This window comes from Procambarus clarkii, chromosome 36 (assembly GCF_040958095.1).
Source record: "Procambarus clarkii isolate CNS0578487 chromosome 36, FALCON_Pclarkii_2.0, whole genome shotgun sequence".
Classification (NCBI taxonomy): Eukaryota; Metazoa; Arthropoda; class Malacostraca; order Decapoda; family Cambaridae; genus Procambarus; species Procambarus clarkii.
The window spans coordinates 31,999,969-32,015,018 of NC_091185.1; the positions used below are offsets into that span (position 1 = coordinate 31,999,969).

The window sequence follows — 15,050 nt, forward strand, 5'->3', positions numbered from 1 at the left end:
AAAGAGCACAATCTAGTGATGACGAGTATGGGGAACCAATTACAGCCAAGGAAGTAAAGGGTAAAAGTACAGCACCTGGTGAAGATGGCGTCACCTACGACATACTCAATGCACTGTGTGGAGTGTCTGGCAATCCATTACTCCACCTGTTTAACAAGTCATTCCTATGTGGAGTGTTGCCCACACAATGGAAACGTGCAATAATGGTCCCAATACCGAAACCCAATGACCCTGGCAATTACAGACCTATCAGTCTCATGTAATGCACTTGGAAGATGCTTGAAAGGATCATCCTAAACCGACTATTGCACAAAATAGGCAGGTTAGGGGAGGGGTCAATGGATTTGTTAAAGGACGGAGCACAGCAAACTATAGTTAATTACCTTGCTAATGACACAGCTAAGTACTCCCAATAAACTCGCTCCTCGGGGCAAAATTTTAAAATTTAAAATACAATACCTAAAGCCACTTATACGCATAGCGTTTCGGGCAAATATATACGAAGTAAAACCCAAACAAAGAACTGACTCCGTAGGACCCATAAAAGATGAGACTAACAATTTTAAGTTGTATGATAAAAGGGCGGCAAACATTCTCAATGAATACCTAACATCAGTGTTCACACTAGAAAGCTTGAATGACATCCCATCACCAACACAAATGTTTGTCGGAAGTAAGGAGAATGAATTAAGAGAAATACCAATTACACGCTACACAATCAGGAAGAGCATTGACAAACTAAAAGACTCAGAAGCCCAAAGTGTAAATGTATTTAAGTCCCAAGTCGTAAAGGAACTGGCAAATTAATTGGGTGGTTGTAGGTAGGAGCTGCCTCGTATGGGCCGGTGGGCCTTCTGCAGTTGCCTTTGTTCTTGTGTTCTTGTGTTCTAATGCTGAGTAGCAACATTTGCAAATTTGCAGATGATACAAAAATAGGTAGGGAAATTAACACGGAAGAAGACTCACTATCACTTCAAGTTGATCTAAATAGGGTTTTGAAATGGTCAAAAGATTGACAGATGCAGTTTAATGCTGATAAATGTAAAGTTTTGAGACTAGATAATGATGATAGTTACAAGATACGAGCTAGATGGTGTTGAGATTGCGAAGTCGGATTGTGAAAGGGATCTGGGAGTTATGATTAGTAAGAATTTAAAACAAAAGGATCAATGCATGAATGCTCGTAATAAGGCAAATAGGACACTGGGATTTATTAATCGAAGTGTTAGTAACAAGACACCTGGTGTGGTTCTTCAGCTATATCTTGCTCTGGTTAGGCCCCATTTACATTATGCAGTTCAGTTTTGGTCGCCATATTATAGAATGGATATAAATTCACTTGAACGTGTCTAGAGTAGGATGACTAAGTTAATTCCCCAAAATAGAAATCTTTTATATGAAGAAAGATTAACAAAGCTTAAATTGCATTCACTGGAAAAGCGAAGAGTTAGGGGTGATATGATAGAGGTTTACAAGTGGATGAATGGACATAACAAAGGGGATATTAGTAGGGTATTAAAAGTATCAACACAGGACAGAACACAAAACAATGGGTATAAATTGGATAAGTTTAGATTTAGGAAAGACTTGGGTAAATACTGGTTTGGCAACAGGGTTGTTGATTTGTGGAACCAATTACCGCGTAACGTGGTGGAGGTGGGGTCCCTCGATTGTTTCAAGCGCGGGTTGGACATGTATATGAGTGGGTTTGGGTGGTTATAGATAGGAGCTGCCTCGTATGGGCCAATAGGCCTTCTGCAGTTACCTTTATTCTTATGCTCTTAATTCACTATGCTTGCCAGTGAAACTCCTTTTCAGAAAATCGCTGGACCATGGAATAGTTCCCCTAGTAATAGTTGAAGGTGATGTAGTGATCGAGTAATCCTTATACTCCATTATCTCATCATCATAATGGCATAACTAATTACACAAGCATTAATCCTATCCCTATTTACAGGTAACGGTTTTCCACCCTTCTATATCTTACTGTGAGGTGTCGTCACCGTACATAAGCAAGCGACTTGAGAATAGCACATTACGGGCTATTCATGCCCGTGCCACCTCTTGGGTGGCTTAATCTTTATAAATAAATCAGAATAGCACACACCATTTGGTCCGGGAGCCATCTCCCGTCACGCAGGTTGCAGTTGCGCCTCCACAGATCTCCAGTATCATCTTTTGACACTGGTAATGGCTCAAAAGGGCCACCACTTACTGGGTATTCATGCCCGTGTCACCTCTTGGGTGGCTTAATCTTCATCAATCAATCGAATAGCACACAGTACAATCTCCAGTCAAGAATGTAGCACTCGGCGTGTACAGTTCTAATCGACCCAAGACGCTACAGCCTCGACACAGAGCAGACAGCAGACTACGACCGTTGTTCAGGTCCATGTAAACTACATCTACCCGAAGTCCTTCGTCTGAATAGCCAGTTACCAGTTACAGGAGATACTTTTTCACCCACAGAGTTATTAACTCATGGAACCGCCTACCCACCGAAGCGGTACGTGGCAAAACGATGCTGATTTTCAAAATATACCTGGAAAAGATCATTCCTCCCTACACCTGGGGGGTACCTTCGTTAAAGTAAAAAGGTATACAGAAATAACAAAGAAAATAGATATGAGTACTATTACCTTCGATGTTAGTAGTAGGTGTGCAAGTGAGGAGAAAGAAAAAATATTACGGAGTTGGAAGGAAGTTTCTAAGGTACTCTCGTATCTCATGGAATGTGACGGACAGGGCAAAGATAGTTTTATTATTAATCATGGATGAAAGTAGATTGATAATATTATCTTGGAACGTTAATGGATTAAAAACTAGAGCGGTGGATGTACACTATTATACTCTTAGAGAGAATATTAACATAGTAGCACTCCAGGAAACTGGGGATAGGGATGGTAACATTCTGAACATGAAGATGAACATCTTCATAAACTAGATGTTGAACATGAAGATGTTCAACTGCTGGGCGAGCCCTCTCCTACTCATCTGAGGGGAGGGAGATTAGATTATGCTTGTTTGATAAATGCTGAGGGCATAGAGGAGAATTGTCTTACTGTGGATGAAATGCTAAGAGATTTTGCATTACAAATACAGCTTAAACTAGATAAAAAGCATGCCTGCCTACAGAGGAAAAGCTTAAAGTTTAATAAGGGAGAATTAAGGAGTCTTGTTGGTCATATTAAGTCTTGGTATGATACTTATAAGCCAGTTTCGGCAGAAGCATTTTATTAAGATTTAATTAAGGAGGTAGATGTATTTAATGCAACATTGAACCGGAAAACATCTGGTATAGAAAAGCATCCCCCCATAAAAGTGTGCGGAGAAGAGAAAGGAAATTTGGAGCAAGTATTGGCAGGAGTTTGCAGAGAAAGTTAGGAGTAACAAACTTGAAGGAAATCTGGCAAGACATAAATGAAATAAGGGGTAAAAAGCATAATTTTGTTGCACATCCTGACCCGTAAGGAATTGCAAAAGGTCTCGTAAATAAATGGGCGGAAGCTGCCAAACTTAGTTCATTTAATTACCCGCTGTAACGAGAGAGTCGTTTGATTCTTGGAAAGATCTAAGAAAGGATTTTATACTTACAGCAGGTAACAGTGGTGATGTCACTTGCACAGGTATTACCAGAGAAGAACTAATAACGGCGATTAAAGTTGGGAAATCTACCGCCCCCCTGGGGAGGATGGAGTAACTTATGAAATACTTAATGAACTTGCCATTATGACGAAAAGCCCGCTGTTAGACCTCTTTAATATTAGTTATAAAGAGGGCAGAATTCCCAGTAAATGAAAAAGAACTATGATCATCCTTATCCCTAAAGCCAATGGAGAGTACAGACCTGTGTCTTTAACCTCGTGTTTTTGTAAAATGATGGAGAGGATCATTTTAAATAAACTTTTGTATATAATAGGTGATCAGCTGTCTAATAATTTTTCGGGTTCCTCAGAGGAAAAAGTACCTCTGACTGTATTATTAAATGTCTAGCTAATGGTAATGATTATTATAAAATTTTTATTGATTTATAAGGAGCTTTTGATAAAGCCAACAAAGAGGTTATTTTATATGAATTAGCTGGTCTTTGTGTTGAAGGGAGATTATTGCGCTGGATAGGGGATTATCTTCAGGAAAGGAAGGCTCAGGTGTGGTATCAAGGTTGTATGGTTCAAGGTATCAAGGTCAAGAACTCTGCACACCTCAGGGAGGAGTGTTGAGTCTCACCCTGTTTAATGCACTAATGAATAAGATAGCATCTGAGAAATACTCAAATTGGGTAACTCCAATCATATATGCCGATGATATTTTGTTTCAGGGCAAAGATATTTCAAAGGTTCAAACAGTGTTGGACAATTTCGGAAACCTGTGTCACCACATGGGACTAGTGGTTAATGAAGACAAAACTAAAGTTTGAATGTAAAAGTCGGAGGCCCATTATATTGGAAATAAACGGTAAAAATATAGAGAGTGTTAATATATATAAATATTTAGGCATATATGTTGGATATACCTATGAGAGTTTGGAAACTGAGATGAACAGACTGTTGAGTCAATGTCGGAAGAGATTACAACCTCTGAAGGCCTTGGCATGCTGTGGAAAGGAGTGGGAGTCCAAGTGCTACGAATGATGTACTTGAGTACTGTAAGATTTCTTATTGGTTATGCTGCACCTGTCATTTCTTGTTTTGGTAAAGGTAGGATGGGCAAGTTGGAGAAGGTACAAAATGAAGCCGTTGGGGGTCGTTGTGAGCCGCTGCTACCTGAATTTTTGCCCACACTTGTCTTGCAGACGTTTCTCTTCCAATAGAGCTAGTGAACTCTAGTCATTGTCTTTCCCTTTGTAACTCATCTGCAATGTATGTACCTTTACCTGAATAAAAAATCTAATCTAAATCTAATCTATATGCTTAGATATATACAAATGAGAGAGTAATAGAGCGAAACCTTTAAAATACTGAACAATTTGGAGGATATTGATTCATACAATTTCTTCAAAAGGTCAGATGTAACACGAACAAGGAGCAAAGGTTTTAAGCTCAACAAGCCACAGTGTAGGAGTGACAACAAATGCTTTTTAACCCATACGATTATGATCATGGCAATAAGGTTTCTAAAACAGTAGGCATTCTTCCAAAGTCAGACACTGTACTATGTTCCTCGCCCTAACCTAGTCACTCAGTATTATTCACTCATTTATCTATGTCTTGTCTATGTCTTAAAGGTTACAAGACGTACATTAGTCAATACAATTGGTGCTTAAAATGTTAAGGATCTCTTGTGAAACACGGGTATTAATAAAAAAATTTATTATGTAAAATAAATAAAAAAGGCCCAAGGGCCATGAAGTAACAAGAATGCAAGGCTAGCACAAGCTGGCGTAAGTAGAGAAGACGGAAGATTCTTCATATTAAAAGACCCTGCTTCTCCAAGATGGCAGTCACACCCTGCTTGCCCTGGACAATCACCATATGGAGAAGGACTGTTTACTGTGAAGGGAAGTCCACAAATGCAATGCCAGCATGAGTCAGTCTTGAAGGGTAAACGATGATGGCACCCTCACAGTAACACAAAAGCCGAGCAAGCCCAGTGAGGAAGACCTGTTGATGGGAAAGGAGGAGAATCATTAGTTACAACAAAATCCACATAGAAACAAAGGAGAGAAAAAAAATAAAGTGGATGTCTTCTTTTTGTATAGACATAATAAATATTGCCATTTGGCTATGTATTTATATGATATATAATAGAATACAGCATAAAACAAAATAAGAGGGGTGGTAGGAAAAGAAAAGATTAGTGTTCAGTGAGAATCCACAAGGTCTTCTCTGAATACTCTTTATTTTCTTCAAGGCTGTGGGTCCCTACAATTGCACCAGAGGTGGTACACACCCCTATTATTATTTAAACAGGTGAGTAAAAATAGGTGAGTACACACACGGTGTTAGCAAACTTAGCCTCCAAACACACACACACACATGGTATCAGCAAGCTTAGCCTCCAAACACACACACATGGTATCAGCAAGCTTAGCCTCCAAATACACACATGGTATCAGCAAGCTTAGCCTCCAAATACACACACGGTATCAGCAAGCTTAGCCTCTAAACACACACACACACACAAATGGTATCAGCAAGCTTAGCCTCTAAACACACACACACAAATGGTATCAGCAAGCTTAGCCTCCAAACACACACACACACACACACACCGTATCAGCAAGCTTAGCCTCCAAACACACACACACACACATGGTATCAGCAAGCTTAGCCTTCAAACACACACACACACACACACATGGTATCAGCAAGCTTAGCCTCCAAACACACATACACACACAGAAAATGGGGACATTGAAACAGTTGATAAACTTGATTTCAAGAGAGAGAGAGAGAGGTCACTATGGGGAACTTCAAAATTTTTTTAATAAGTAATTAGGCAGACTTGTTGCTAGACAGGGAAGTAAATTAAATGTATGCCAAATTTTGCAAAATACACAATGAAGACACACAAACATTCATACCAAAACAGAGATGCAGGGCCAGAAAACAGGATTGGTTCAACAGAAATTGAGAGAGGGCCACAGACCAAAAGACACAAAAATGGAATGAAAGACATTGAAAAACTACAAGCAGATGTCAACAAAGTTTTCGATTGGGCAGCAGAAAAGAACATAATGTTTAACAGTGGTAAATTTCAGGTATGGCAAAAATGAGGATCTGAAACATAATACAGGGTACAAAACACAATCGAATCTTCCCATAGTAGAAAAACAGCATGTCAAGGATTTGGGAATAATGATGTCCGACGATCTAATGTTTAGGGAGCATAACCAAGCAAATATTGCGTCAGCCAGAAAAATGATCGGATGGATTATGAGAACTTTCAAATCCAGGGATCCCATCACAATGGTTGTACTCTTCAAGTCACTTATGTTGTCCCGTCTCGAGTACTGCTCAGTATTCACTTCCCTCTTCAGAGCAGGAGAGATTGCTGAAATAGAGGGAATACAGAGAACATATACGGCACGCATAGACGAGATAAAACACCTAAATTATTGGGATCGTCTCAAAGCTCTCCAAATGTACTCTCTAGAAAAGAGACGAGAGAGATACCAAATAATATACACATGGAAGATACTGGAGGCCCAGGTCCCAAATCTACACAGTAAAATAACAACGTACTGGAGTGAACGATATGGAAAAAAATGCAAGATTGAACCAGTGAAGAGCAGAGGTGCCACAGGCACAATCAGAGAGCACTGTATAAACATCAGAGGTCCGCGGTTGTTCAACGTCCTCCCAGCGACTATAAGAAATATTGCCGGAACAACCGTGGACATCTTCAGGAGAAAACTGGACTGTTTTCTAAGAGAAGTTCCGGATCTGCCGGGCTGTGGTGGGTATGTGGCCCTGCGGGCCGCTCCAAGCAACAGCCTGGTGGACCAAACTCTCACAAGTCGAGCCTGGCCTCGGGCCGGGCTTGGGGAGTAGAAGAGCAGAACCCCATCAAGCAGGTATCAATATAGAAAGAAGCCAAACCCCCAATCATACCAGCGATACAAAGATGCGAGAAACAACTATACAGCAGTAAGGGGAGAGGCAGAAAGAAATTTTTAAAAAGGGATAATGGATAAATGTAAAACAGAACTGGGCCTATTCTACAAATTCATAAACAACAAATTGCAGGTAAAGGATAATATCCAGAGGTTGAAAATAGGAAACAGATTCACAGAAAATGATAATGCAATGTGTGAAACATTAAACCAAAAGTTCCAAAATGTGTTTATACAAAATGAAATCTTAAGAGAACCAGACACAATAAGAATTTCTGAGAACATCATTGAGCGTATAGAGGTGTCTAGAGATGAAGTGGAAAATATGCTAAAGGAGCTAAGTAAGAACAAAGCAGTTGGTCCAGATGGAGTTTCACCATGGGTTCTGAGAGAATGTGCATCTGAGCTCAGCCTTCCACTTCACCTGATCTTTCAGGCATCCCTGTGTACAGGAGTCATAGCAAACATGTGGAAAAAGGCTAACATAGTTCCAATTTACAGAAGTGGCAACAGGGAAGACCCCACCCCTCTCAGTTATAGACCTGAATCATTGACAAGTGTAACAGTGAAAAGATTGAAAAAAAATAATAAAAACTAAATGGGTAGAACACCTGGAGAGAAATTATATAATATCACACAGACAGTATTTTTTTCGATCTGGAAGATCCTGTGTATCGAATTTACTCAGTTTCTATGATTGAGCCACAGAGATTTTAAAGGAAAAAGGTAGTTGGGTCGACTGCATCTATCTAGACATAAAAAAGGCTTTCGACAGAGTTCCACATAAGAGGTTGTTCTGGAAACTAGAAAATTTTGGATGGGTGACAGGTAAGCTTCTAACATGGATGAAAAATTTTCTGACTGATAGAAAAATGAGGGCAGTAATCAGAGGCAATCGGACTGGAGAAGTGTCACAAGTGGAGTACCACAGTACATGCACCAGAAATGTCCATTGTCTACATAAATGATCTACCAGTTGGAATACAGAATTATATAAACATGTTTGCTGATGATGCTAAGATAATGGGATGGATAAGAAATTTAGATGATTGTCATGCCCTTCAAGAAGACCTGGACAAAATAAGTATATGGAGCACCACTTGGCAAATGAAATTTAATGTGAATAAATGCCATGTTATGGAATGTGGAATAGAACATAGATCCCACACAACCTACAAATTATGTGAGAAATCTTTATATAATTCTGATAAAAGAAAGAGGTCTAGGGTTGATTCTAGATAGAAAACTATCACTTGAGGCCCACATAAAGAACGTTGTGTGAGGAGCCTATGCCACGCTTTCTAACTTCAGAATTTCGTTTAAATACATGGATGGCGAAATACTAAAGAAATTGTTCACGAGTTTTGTTCGGCCAAGGCTAGAATATGCAGCGGTTGTGTGGTGCCCATATCTTAAGAAGCACATCAACAAACTGGAAAAGGTGCAAAGACATGCTACTAAGTGGCTCCCAGAACTAAAGGGCAAGAGCTATGTGGAGAGGTCAGAGGCATTAAATATGCCAAAACTAGAAGACAACAAAAAGAGGTGATAAAATCACTATGTACAAAATAGTAACAGGAATTGATAAAATCGACAGGGAAGATTTCCCGAGACCTGGAACTTCAAGAACAAAAGGTCATAGATTTAAACTAACTAAACAAAGATGCCAAAGAAATATACAAAAATTTCCTTTCGCATACAGAGTACACGGTTGGAACAAGTTAAGTGAGAAGGTGGTGGCGGCCAAGACCGTCAGTAGTTTCAAAGCATTATGTGACAAAGAGTGCTGGGTAGACGGGACACCACGAGCGTAGCTCTAATCCTGTAACTACACTTAGGTAATTACATATGGTGTCAGCAAGCTTACCGTCGAAACACACACAAACAGCCTGCCTATTATTCAAGGCCTTCTCTGAGTACTCTTTATTTTCTTCTCTGAGGCTATGGGTCCCTAATCTTGCACCAGAGGTGGTACAACTTTTAAGTTTTTAACTACTGCACTGAGCACCTGATTTTGGCAAAGACTTCTTAGTGCAATTGTCAAGGACATAGTTCTGGTATTTTTTTGTTTATAAATATTCAGGTATAGTTAATGTCAAAATGTTTCAAAACTCAACAATTTATATTTCAAAACAAAAAAACCAGCGTTGAATGTAATGAAACGCCATTTTCTGGGTGAGACCCCGGAGGCTCCCCGGAGCTTTACCGGCTGATATGCTAATGTCAGACTTTGGCATCAGTCATGTGTATGGAGTTCTAGGGCCTACCGGGGACCACGAGCCAGAACCTGGCCCCCTCAGAGAGGCAAGGGGAGCAATGGCCTATAGAAACCCCCGTGTGGTTGGAAGCATTCTATGTCTGCCATCGACCGGGTCAAGCATCCAGAAAGGTAAGCATTCCAAAACAAACCCCTATTCTGGTGAAAATTGCTACCTAAGCCGAACTAGTGAATAGAACTCTTCAACAGAAAACAAGGAAACTAGTGTGACGTCATACGTCACCGCGCCGCTGTCTGCGCAGCTCCCCCCTCCCCGGGAGGGGGAAGGGGGAGCCCCAGACCTCCCACGCCGGCTATCCATCCATCAGTTCTGAGGCTGGATGTCAAAACACGCGAAAAACGCCGACCGGAGGGAGGGATTGTTGCCGGGGAGCCTCCGGGTCTCACCCAGAAAATGGCGTTTCATTACATTCAACGCTGGTTTTCTGGGGGGAGCCCCGTCGGCTCCCTGGAGCTAACTACCCACAGAGGAAGGTCAAAGGGACAAAACCGGGAGGCGGACACCACGCACCCCCCAAGGAGGCGAGACAACCGGCAGCAAACGCCAACCCAAGGCGCCACAGCCCCGAAAATCCCGGGAACAACACGAGAACCACGATCAGCAAGGCCCCTGCACGAACACCAAAAATCCATGCCCGAAAGACTGCAAGGCCACGTCGCCCAGACGGCAGCGAGAGCAGCGAAGCCACGAACGCCACAGGCATGAGGGAAGAACACAGGCAGCTTAGCCGCAAGAACACGGCTGACCACCCGGGACACCATCACCCGCGAACCGGGAAGAACAGAACCGGATCAACGCAAAACGCGCTCCGGACCCAAACGCCGTGGCACGCAAACAACAGCAGAGGGCCGCCACCGAACACAAAAACGACACACCCCCGGCCCGACCAACGAAGCACTAACAAACCCTGGACCCCTCCAGAATGCAGCAGCCCCACCCCGCGCCAGAAAAGATGGAGACTGCTGCCATCAAACAACCAAAACGCTAAAACCGAAGGAGCAAGAAAACACAGCGAACCGACCCCCAGAGGCAAAGGCCCAAAGGAAAGAGCCGACGAAAAAACACACCGGAACCGAAGGGGCACTACCAACCGAGTAGAAGACAGAGCACGCTGACCAGAGACCAGGATGGTGCAAGCGGCGCACGAACAGGCCGGAGGTGAAATGACGCACAAGACAGCTGACTAACGGTGCAGAAGCAACACCAAGACCGAAAGCAAGCTGAAGCGGCTCCGCCTGCGCCGCACGAAAAAAGGCGACAGTATGTGGCAAGACGACGGCCCCCAACCCCCACTAGAAAACCAAGCCGAGAGTAAACCAAGCTAACAAGAGGAACCACCTAAGAAGGGACAGGAAAAGGAAGGACCGCCAAAATACCCCATACTGCCGCCAAGAGAAGCACGCAGGTGGGACACCAACCACGAAGCCACCCGACCACCAACCGGAGGCGAGACCACGAGGCAGAACATAAGCAGCCCCGACAAGGCCCCCCCGAGCCCAGGAAAAAGGCGGAGCCGCGAGAAGATCTCGGGCGCGACCACCGAAACCCAGGCGGCACAAGGAGATGGAACGTCTGCCGAACAGAAAAAACTCCCCGAAGCATGCAAGCCCGCCAGGAGTTCAGAAACGACGGGTCCGACGCGAGACATCGCAAGAACCCCCCCCCCCCAAAAAAAAAAAACAACAACAACCGGCAGGGCAAGATAGAAAAACCAAAGAAGGCGGAAGGGTCGCCGCCAGAACAGGACCCGAACCAAGGGGCACGAACAACTGCAACAGACCGAGACAAAGAAGCACATCACAGGACACAGGCTGACCAACGCCTAAGAACACACGCAGAACATCCCTGCTGCAGAAGAGGCAGGAAGAAAGAGCAGAAGCACAAAAAAAACAAAAAAAAAAACAGGAGAACAACCAGGGGTGGACAATCAGGCAGGGACAAAAACCCCACGCAATCCCCAGGCACAAAACGGCAGCAAAGTGCCACTCCACAACCGGACACAGGAACAAGGACACGCCACCGTGAAACACGGTACCAATGCACACGTGCAGCAGCAGCAGCAACAGGCACCACTGCAACATGTAAATAGCAACTCCCCTCTGCAAAGGCAGAGAACGGAGCAGGCAGACCCCAGACAGGGCCAACGGAGACACGACAAAAACCCTGCAGGCCCAGAAACCTGCACCAGGTGACCGACGGCGGAGAAACCCCGCTCGATACCTGCTGGATGAGGTACTGGGAGCTCTTTTACACCTCAAGCCCGGCCCAAGGTCAGGCCAGACCGGCCAGAGGATGGCCCACCAGGCAGCTGCTAGGAGCAGTCCACCGGCCCACATACCCCCACAACCAGGACGGGCCGGAACTGCCATACGAAAACAGGCCAGTGCGCCCTGGAAGTCCACGGACGAACCAGCAAGAAGGCTTATGCTCGCAAGTAGGTCGTGTAACAAGCACAGACCACTGATGGTAATACAGTGTTCCCCAAAAGTGCCAATAGCACCACTGCACTCCACTGGTACTATCCCGCAAGTTCTACCAGATAGGCGGGACCCAAGAGCCAGAGCTCAAATCCTGCAAGCACAGCCAGGAGCCTCACCAGGTGAGTACAGAACCAACCCTACAACCCCCACACCTCACAACATTAAAAAAGGAGGGTCCCCTGAATGACTCCAGCATAGGTTGGACATGCACATGAGGGGGACAGGAAGGGGTGATAAAGGGACAGTCACTGGTGCGCGAACGGTCTCAGTCGTACAAAATTATACCTAAATAAAGACAGGTATAGAAACACCGCCGCTTCCAGCGCCCGGCCAAAAGACGCCAGACCGCAGAAACTCACCTGGCGAATGGTGGCTCGAACTTGACACGACTCAACCGTGCCCAGAAGAACTTGGGAGCACCGCCAGGTGAAGACGCCAGAGCCGGACCCTGCCGGACCCGCAGGAGAACAGGGAGAGGCGAAGGAGGCGGTCCACACCCATGACACAGGGAAAACCGCGGTGTCCTCCCCACAACTGGGAACCAGGACACCCCCGGCGCAAAGGGGCACATACCGCAGCCAGGGAGAAGAACGAGAGGCGAAGCACTGTAGCAAAAAAGGGCGCAAAACCCCAGCACTGAACCACCGCCCAGACCAAAACAAACTCCACGGCGCATGCGCATAACACGCTGGCCGAACCGCACACCCTCCCTGCGGGAAGGCGCCAGCCAGGACTATTGCACGAGAAAAGGAGCCAAAAGAGGAAGCAGGAACAATAAAACCGGCCAAAGAAGCCAAGAGCCCAAAAAAAGGGAACCCAAACGGGCGACAAGTAGCCCAACCGGGCGACAAGTAGCCCAACAGGGCGACAAGTAGCCCAACAGGGCGACAAGCAGCCCAACAGGGCGACAAGTAGCCCAACAGGGCGACAAGTAGCCCAACAGGGCGACAAGTACTAGGAGCCGACAGACGTTCCAATAACGCGGGAAGTAGCGAAAAACCTTCCCGTACCTTCGAGAACACAGAAGCCAACACTAGTCCCGAAGGCACACGAAGGCGCAGGCGCACCCGAGATCAGAAGTCACGCAGAACCCCATCGAACGGGGAAAATGACAAAAACACCGTCCCAAAAAGCGGGGGAGGAAACATCCACCCACAGGACGGAACCAACCGACTCAAAGGCCAAGGAACCGAGCCCGGGGAGGGGCCGACGTCCAACAGCACGTACGGCGAGTGGGGAGGAAAGACCCCACTCCGCGTAACCACAAGCCCCGCCTAGAGGGGGATAAAACCCCCCACGGGGTCTACCGGGGCCAAGGCCCCCCCAAGTCAGCCCCGGGAACCTACACGACAGGCCCCGGGGCCGAGCCGTTCCCCCAAAGCCCCGGCCGTACCAGAAAACCGGGGCAGCCGTGAAAACACTAAGAAGGGAGCCCACTGGCAGACTCATACAACACGGCTGGAGGAACAGGCCCAAATGCCCCCGTCACTACCCCGGAAGGGGAATTCCCCGAGACCGCCCGAGTCTCAACACCACCAAACACCCCGCCCTGAACCTACAGACGGTAAGGAACCGGATGCAGGCAGGAAGGGTGAACCAGGGGAAAGACAAGGGGGCGTGGATGGAACCGAAGCAACCAACACCCCCAAGTCCCAAAACGAAATACAACGGGGCAGCCCCGGGGCTCCCGGGGAGGAAACCACGAGAACGTTGCCACTGGAGCCGGAGCACATAACCATTGCCTATAGCATCAGCCGAAGAACTGATGGGTGGATAGCCGGCGTGGGAGGTCTGGGGCTCCCCCTTCCCCCTCCCGGGGAGGGGGGAGCTGCGCAGACAGCGGCGCTGTGACGTATGACGTCATACTAGTTTCCTTGTTTTCTGTTGAAGAGTTCTATTCACTAGTTCGGCTTAGGTAGCAATTTTCACCAGAATAGGGGTTTGTTTTGGAATGCTTACCTTTCTGGATGCTTGACCCGGTCGATGGCAGACATAGAATGCTTCCAACCACACGGGGGTTTCTATAGGCCATTGCTCCCCTTGCCTCTCTGAGGGGGCCAGGTTCTGGCTCGTGGTCCCCGGTAGGCCCTAGAACTCCATACACATGACTGATGCCAAAGTCTGACCGCATATCAGCCGGTAAAGCTCCGGGGAGCCGACGGGGCTCCCCCCAGAAAAGTAATGAAAACATTACAAAACATAAAAATATAGCCTAATTAATTAATTAATAAAATAGCACAACTCTCAGAATGTCTAAAGGTGCTTTGAGCAATGAAGTAGTTAATTTTATATATATAATATTATATATATAATATATATTTACCTGTGACTACTGCTTAGCAAAAATTTGATCTCTGTGAAAATTGGTCCCGTCATTGCTAGGAGATATTTTAAGACCATGATTTGCTGTGGATGGCACTGTAGTCATCAAGTCATCAATCTAAAAATAGAGGTAATCTTTTAAAATGTAAATTTTGTATAAAAAAAATGCAAAAATAAATTGCAAGAATAATATGAAGTTATTATACAATTTTTGTTTAATTATTTAAATATTTGTGAGGCATTATTAAGAAATGTATGAAGTACAGATTCTCTAAGACCTGATATGTATCTGCTTATGTTCCACCACATTACATTCAGGGCTGAAGAGAAAACACAGCCAGTAAGGTAATGATCACTTAGGATGGACTGGGATGCTACATGTAGGTTGGGGCTAAGCTGCGTGAGGCTAGGATG

The 15,050-nt window shown here is 45.1% G+C and overlaps 1 long non-coding RNA gene across 1 annotated transcript in view; it reads right to left on the reverse strand.

The window, feature by feature from the left end:
• Positions 1 to 5,294: 5,294 nt before the first annotated feature.
• LOC138371517 (uncharacterized) overlaps positions 5,295 to 15,050 on the reverse strand; it is an 11,998-nt gene continuing 2,242 nt past the window's right edge. The window contains exons 2-3 of the long non-coding RNA XR_011230526.1: positions 14,638 to 14,754; positions 5,295 to 5,600 (exon numbers count right to left, since the gene is read on the reverse strand). This is a non-coding gene — a long non-coding RNA (uncharacterized lncRNA). The remainder of the gene's footprint in view (positions 5,601 to 14,637; positions 14,755 to 15,050) is intronic.